The sequence below is a fragment of the Cebus imitator genome, unplaced genomic scaffold (assembly GCF_001604975.1).
Source record: "Cebus imitator isolate Cc_AM_T3 unplaced genomic scaffold, Cebus_imitator-1.0 Scaffold536, whole genome shotgun sequence".
Classification (NCBI taxonomy): domain Eukaryota; kingdom Metazoa; phylum Chordata; class Mammalia; order Primates; family Cebidae; genus Cebus; species Cebus imitator.
Window position 1 is genome coordinate 178,121 of NW_016107851.1, and position 6,855 is coordinate 184,975.

Below are 6,855 nucleotides of genomic sequence, written 5' to 3' on the forward strand. Positions count from 1 at the left end.
CCTCCTAGTTCAAAAAAAAAAATCAATGATTCTAGGAGCTGTTTTTTTTTAAAAGATCAACAAAATAGATAGACAACTAACCAGATTAATAAAGAAGAAAAGAGAAAAGAATCAAATAGATGTAATAAAAACTGGTAAAGGTGATATCACCACAGATTCTGCAGAAATACAAACTATCATCAGAGAATACTATAGACACCTCTATGCAAATAAACCAGTAAACCTAGAAGAAACCTAGAAGAATCTACCAATTCATTGGTACTTACACCCTTCCAAGACTAAACCAGGAAGAAATCAAATCCCTGAACAGACCAATAACAAAATCTGAAATTGAGGCAGCAGATAGCCTACCAACAAAAAAAAGTCCAGGTCCAGACAGGTTCACAGCCGAATCCTACCAGAGGTACAAAAGAGGAGCTGATACCATTTTTTTCTGAAACTATTCCAAATATTAGAAAAAGAGGAAATCCTCCATAACTCATTTTATATGACCAACATTATCCAACATTTATATGACCAACATTATCCTGATACCAAAACCTGGCAGACACACAGCTAAAAAAGAAAATTTCAGGCCAATATCCATGATGAGCATCCCTACAAAAATCTTCAATAAAATACTGGCAAACCAAATCCAACAGCACATCAAAAAGCTTATCCATCACGATCAAGTTGGCTTCATCCTGGGGGATGCAAGGCTGGTTCAACATATGCACATCTATAAATGTAATCCATCACATAAACAGAACCAAAGACAAAAACCACATGATTATCTCCATAGATGCAGAGAAGGCCTTCAACAAAATTCAACAGCGCTTTATGCTAAAAACTCTCAATAAACTAGGTATTGATGGAATGTATCTCAACATAAAAGATACTTATGAGAAACCCACAGCCAATATCTTACTGAATGGACAAAAACTGGAAGCATTCCCTTTGAAAACTGGCACTAGACAAGGGTGCCCTCTCTCACCATTCCTATTCAACATAGTATTAGAAATTCTAGCCATAGAAATTAGGCAATAAAAGGAAATAAAATGTATTCAATTAGGAAAAGAGGAAGTCAAATTGTCTCTATTTTCAGATGACATGATTGTATAGTTAGAAGACCCCATCATCTCAGCCCCAAATCTCCTTAAACTAATAAGCAACTTCAGCAAAGTCTCAGGATACAAAATCAATGTGCAAAAATCACAAACATTCCTATACTCCAATAACAGACAGACAGCCAAATCATGAGTGAACTCCCATTCACAATTGCTACAAAGAGAATAAAATAAAACTAACAAAGGACATGAAGGACCTCTTCAAGGAAAACTACAAACCACTGCTCAATGAAATGAGAGAGAACACAAAGATGAAAAAACATTCCATGCTCATGGTTAGGAAGAATCAACATGGTGAAAATGGCCATACCGCCAAAAGTAATTTATAAATTCAGTGCTATCCCCATCAAGCTACCATTGACCTTCTTCACAGAACTGGAGAAACCAACCTTAAACTCTATATGGAACCAAAAAAGAGCCTACATAGCCAAGATAATCCTAGGCAAAAAGAACAAAGCTGGTGGCATAATGCTATCTGACTTCAAACAATACTATAAGGCTACAGTAATCAAAACAGCATGGTACTGGTACCAAAACCAATAGAGACCAATGGAACAGAACAGAGGCCTCAGAAGTAATGCCACACATCTACAACCATCTGATCTTTGACAAACCTGACAAAAGCAATGGGGAAAGGATTCCCTATTTAATAAATGGGAGTTGGGAAAACTGGCTAGCTATGTGCAGAAAGCTGAAACTGGACCCCTTCCTTAAAATTTACACAAAAATTAACTCCAGATGGATTAAAGATTTAAACATAAGACCTAACACCATAAAAACCCTAGAAGAAAACCTAGGGAATACCATTCAGGACATAGACATAGGCAAGGACTGCATGACTGAAACACCAAAAGCAATGGCAACAAAAGCCAAAATAGACAAATGGGACATAATTAAACTTAAGGGACTCTGTACATCAAAAGAAACAATCATTATAGTGAACTGGCAACCAACAGAATGGGAAAAAATTTTTTGCAATCCACCCATCAGACAAAGGGCTAATATCCAGAATCTACACAGAACTAAAACAAATGTGTAAGAAAAAAACCCATCAAAAAGTCGGTGGAGGTTATGAACAGACACTTTTTAAAAGAAGACATGTGGCTAACAAACATGAAAAAATGCTCATCATCACTGATCATTAGAGAAATGCAAACGAAAACCACATCGAGGTGCCCTCTCATGCCAGTTAGAATAGTGATCATATAAAAAATCTAGAGACAAGTGCTGGAGAGGATGTGGAGAAATAGAAATGCTTTTACACTGTTGGTGGGAGAGTAAATTAGTTCAACCATTGTGGAAGACAGTGTGGTGATTCCTCAAGGATCTGGAAATAGAAATACCATTTGACCCAGCAGTCCCATTACTGGGTATATACCCAAAGGATTATAAATCATTCTATTATAAAGACACATGCACACATATGTTCATTGTAGCACTGTTTACAATAGCAAAGACTTGGAACCATCCCAAATGCCCATCAGTGATAGATTGGATAAAGAAAATATGGCACATATACCGTGGAATACTATGCAGCCATAAAAGAGAATGAGTTCATGTTTTTTGCAGGGTCATGGAGGAATCTGGAAACCATCATTTTCAGCAAACTGACAGACGAACAGAAAACTAAACACTGTACGTTCTCACTCATAAGTGGGTGTTTAGCAATGACATAGAGAGGGGAACATCAGGCACTGGTGTCTGTTGGGGGCTGGGGGGCTAGGGAAGGGATAGCTGGGGGTGGGGAGATTGGGGAGAGAGAACATTAGGAGAAATACCTATTGTAGGTGATGGGGGGGATGGAGGCAGGAAACCACCATGGCATGTGTGTACCTATGTAACAATCCTGTATGATATGCCCATGTACCCCAGAGCTTAAAGTATAACAACAACAAAACCCACCTAGAATTTGTGTTGAATAATTTAAAAAACCAAAATTCTATAGACATAAAGATATTCTTGTAACATTTTCTATATATGATACAGCTTAAGTGCCTGAGCCGCAAGTAAATTATGAAATCATACAGTCATAAAAATAGAAAGTAGGACCAGCTACATCATTTTCAGATCCCACCCAAATGAAAACACTGGGCACTATGTTCAAAATTATTAAGAATTTTTAAATGTTGACAGCAGAGCATTAAACTAGTCATTGTTTATTCCCTTCTGGGCACGGGATCCTCTGTGACTTCATAAAGCCAGAGCTGATAGAAACATAAAGAGTATTTACTTAACTGAGAAACAGAATGCATGAATTAAATGCACTGTGGTTATGATTATGCAGTATATATGTACATGTGCAATGAACCTGGGTATTAACTCCAAATCACCAAAATAGCTGCTTTAAGATGGTAAGATCATGGAGTGGGAAAATGTTTCATGATCTTTATATTATTTTTGGGCTGGGCGTGGTTGCTCACGCCTGTAATCCCAGCAATTTGAGAGGCTGAGGTGGGCAGATCACAAGGTCAAGAGATAGAGCCCATCCTGGCCAACACGGTGAAACCCCGTCTCTACCAAAAATACAAAAATTAGCTGGGTGTGGTGGCTTGCACCTATAATCGCAGCTACTCAGGAGGCTGAGGCAGGAGTAGTAGTTCACATCACTTGAACCCAGGAGGTGAAGGTTGCAGTGAGCCAAGATCACACCACTGGACTCCAGCTTGGTGACAGTGCAAGACTCCATCTCAAAAAAAAAAAAAAAAAAAAAGGGCTTGGCATGGTGGTTCATGCCTATAATCCCAGCACTTTGGGAGGCCTAGTTGGGCAGATTACCTGAGATCAGGAGGTGAAGACCAGCCTGACCAACATGGAGAAACCCTGTCTCTACTAAAAATACAGAATTAGGTAGGCATGGTGGCACATGCCTGTAAATCCAGCTATTTGGGAGGCTGAAGCAGGAGAATCACTTGAATCTGGGAGGTGGAGGTTGCACTGAGCCATTGCTCTCCAACCTGGGCAACAAGAGTGAAACTCTGACCCCCCCCCCAAAAAAAAAACCTTTAAAAAATCAGCTGCCTTTAGTCTGTACAAGCCTGGGTGTGGAGCTGCTGCTATGCACCCAGTGAGAACTCAGCCTGTGAGCCAGTCAGGCCTCTTACCGAGAACATTCTAGGATATTCTAGGGTGAGGAAAGCCAAGGAGAAAAAAACACACATGTAGTTTGTTGGTAAGAAGGGAAGATGAGACCAAATGGTGTATGAAGTGGTCGAAATGCCTATTTTTGCCAAGTACCACAGCTGGTAGCCTGGGTTCATTGAAAGAGCCTTAGGTTCAGAGTTCGTGGGGAGTTTCCGGCCAGGTGGCAGGAACACTCTGCAGGGCTGCCTTCTCAGTTCTGGCCTCATTGCTTTCAGGAAGAGCCTCAAAGCACAGGAATTGCCAATTGCTACCTAGTTAAAGCTTTATTTGGGCTTTGAGGGTACCTCCATTACAAAATGACACTTCACGAGGTGAAACCAATGTCACCCACTGTGCATACCCAGCTCCGCTGCTGCCTCATAGCTGACAGGGGTGCCCCCTGCTCTGCTCAGGAATGTTCACAAGCTGCCCAGGGTACACGGAGTGACCAGCAGAGTCAGGGCTCTGGCCCTAGTCTGTGCACACCACATCCAACAAAATGAGCCAGCATCACTGCCTCCTGGGGATTCGAACGCTGTTGCATTTCTCAGCACACAGCAATCATGTTCCTCTCTAATGGGTGCTTTGGGATATCCCTGTTTCTTTCCCCACCTTGAGCACCTTCCTGCCCCCTGGTTTATGTTTGATGTTCAAGCTCTGGTCGAAGGCTCTGCCACTCAGCGTGACAGGCAGATGACGGGAGCTGAGTTTTGGCCAGTTGATGGGCAGCACAGCCAGTGGGCTCACTCCAGGCCTCGCTTGGCTGATAGATGTCCCTCATCACACTGGCTGGCTGCTCATGGAGCCACCATATAATCAACACTTTTTACTCAATCCTTAGGTCTGAAGTCACCCAAGTTGGATTTTTCATCATTAGTTAAGAAGCTGCTGAAGTGGTAATAAACTAGGCTTACTGTTCTGGAATGGTAGAATACAAACCTCATTTTATAGACATCAGATATGAAGCACAGCCTTTCCGCACTACCCACAAAGGGGTCCATATGCCGTTGTTCTGGATTCCTGTCGTAATTTAAAGGGAAACTTTCACAGTGTCAGGAGCCCTTCATGTCCTGCAAATGAAGGAGGATATCCTTAAGTTCCTTGCAGCAGGAACCCACTTAGGTGGCAACAATCTTGACTTCCAGATGGAACAGCACATCGATAAAAGGAAAAGTGATGGCATCTACATCATAAATCTGAGGAGGACCTGGGAGAAGCTTCTGCTGGCAGCTCATGCCATTGTTGCCATTGAAAACCCTGCTGATGTCGGTGTCATATCCTCCAGGAATATTGGCCAGAGGGCCGTGCTGAAGTTTGCTGCTCCACTGGAGCCACTCCAATTGCTGCCACTTCACTCCTGGAACCTTCACCAACCAGGTCCAGCAGCCTTCCGGGAGCCACGGCTCCTTGGGGTTCCTGACCCCAGGGCTGACCACCAGCCTCTCATGGAGGCATCTTATGTTAACCTATCTACCATTGCTCTGTGTAACACAGATTCCCCTCTGCGCTATGTGGACATTGCCATCCCATGCAACAACAAGGAGCTCACTCAGTGGGTTTGACGTGGCGGATGCTGGCTCGGGAAGTTCTGAGCATGCATGGCACCATCTCCCATGGACACCCTTGGAAGGTCATTCCTGATCTCTGCTTCTACAGAGATCCTGAAGAGATTGGGAAAGAAGAGCAGGCTGCTGCTGACAAGGCTGTGACCAAGGAGGAATTTCAGGGTGAATGAACTGCCCCAGCTCCTGAGTTCACTGCTGCTTAGCCTGAGGTTGCAGACTGGTCTGGGGGCATGTGGGTGCCCTCTGTGTCTATTCAGCAGTTCCCTACCGAAGACTGGAGCATCAGCCTGCCACGGGAGACTGGTCTGCAGCTGCCACTACTCAGGCCACTGAATGGGTAGGAGCAACCACTGAATGGTCTTAAGCTGTTCTTGCATGGGCTCCTCAACAACATGGAAATAAGGTTGATGGAAAATAAACATCCGTTTCTAAAAAATAAAAATAAAAAACTCACAGAGAAGCAGAGTGACTTCCTAAGGGGAATATAGTCATGAGTATCAGAATGCCACAAAGCTCTGTCTGGCTGGAACCTGTACCTGGTGATGCCTAATCCAGAATGTCTTCCTTTTAGTACCCCAGGATGCAGGACGCTGTCCTCACCCCACAGGCACCATCATGCCGTAAAGTATGGCACCCTCAGTGTAAACTCTGTTGCCCAGATTTATCTGAGTCATACAATATCTTTTTGTGTTTAACCCGAGATACGCTTTTTGGTCATGAATGTCTTCAAATGTAATTGCATAGGGCTTTGCAAAATCGTTTCATAAATGTTTTAATTTTCTCTGTATCGTTGTATCATTATTCCCTTGGCCTTTTTTTTTCTTTGAGACAGAGTCTCACACTGTACCCAGGCTGGAGTACAGTGGCAAGATCTCGGCTCACTGCAACCTCCACCTCTTGGGTTTAAGCGATTCTCCTGCCTCAGCCTCCTGAGTAGATAGGATTACAGGTGCCCACCACCATGCCCAGTTAATTTTTGTATTTTTAGTAGAAACGGGGTTTCACCATGCTGGCTAGGCTGGTCTCGAAATCCTGACCTTGTGATCTGCCCACCTCGGCCTCCT

At 43.1% G+C, this 6,855-nt stretch overlaps 1 pseudogene; it reads left to right on the forward strand.

Annotated features, from left to right (window-relative positions):
* The window catches only part of LOC119468935, a 26,649-nt pseudogene extending 20,668 nt beyond the window's left edge, over positions 1-5,981 (forward strand).
* Positions 5,982-6,855: the final 874 nt, after the last annotated feature.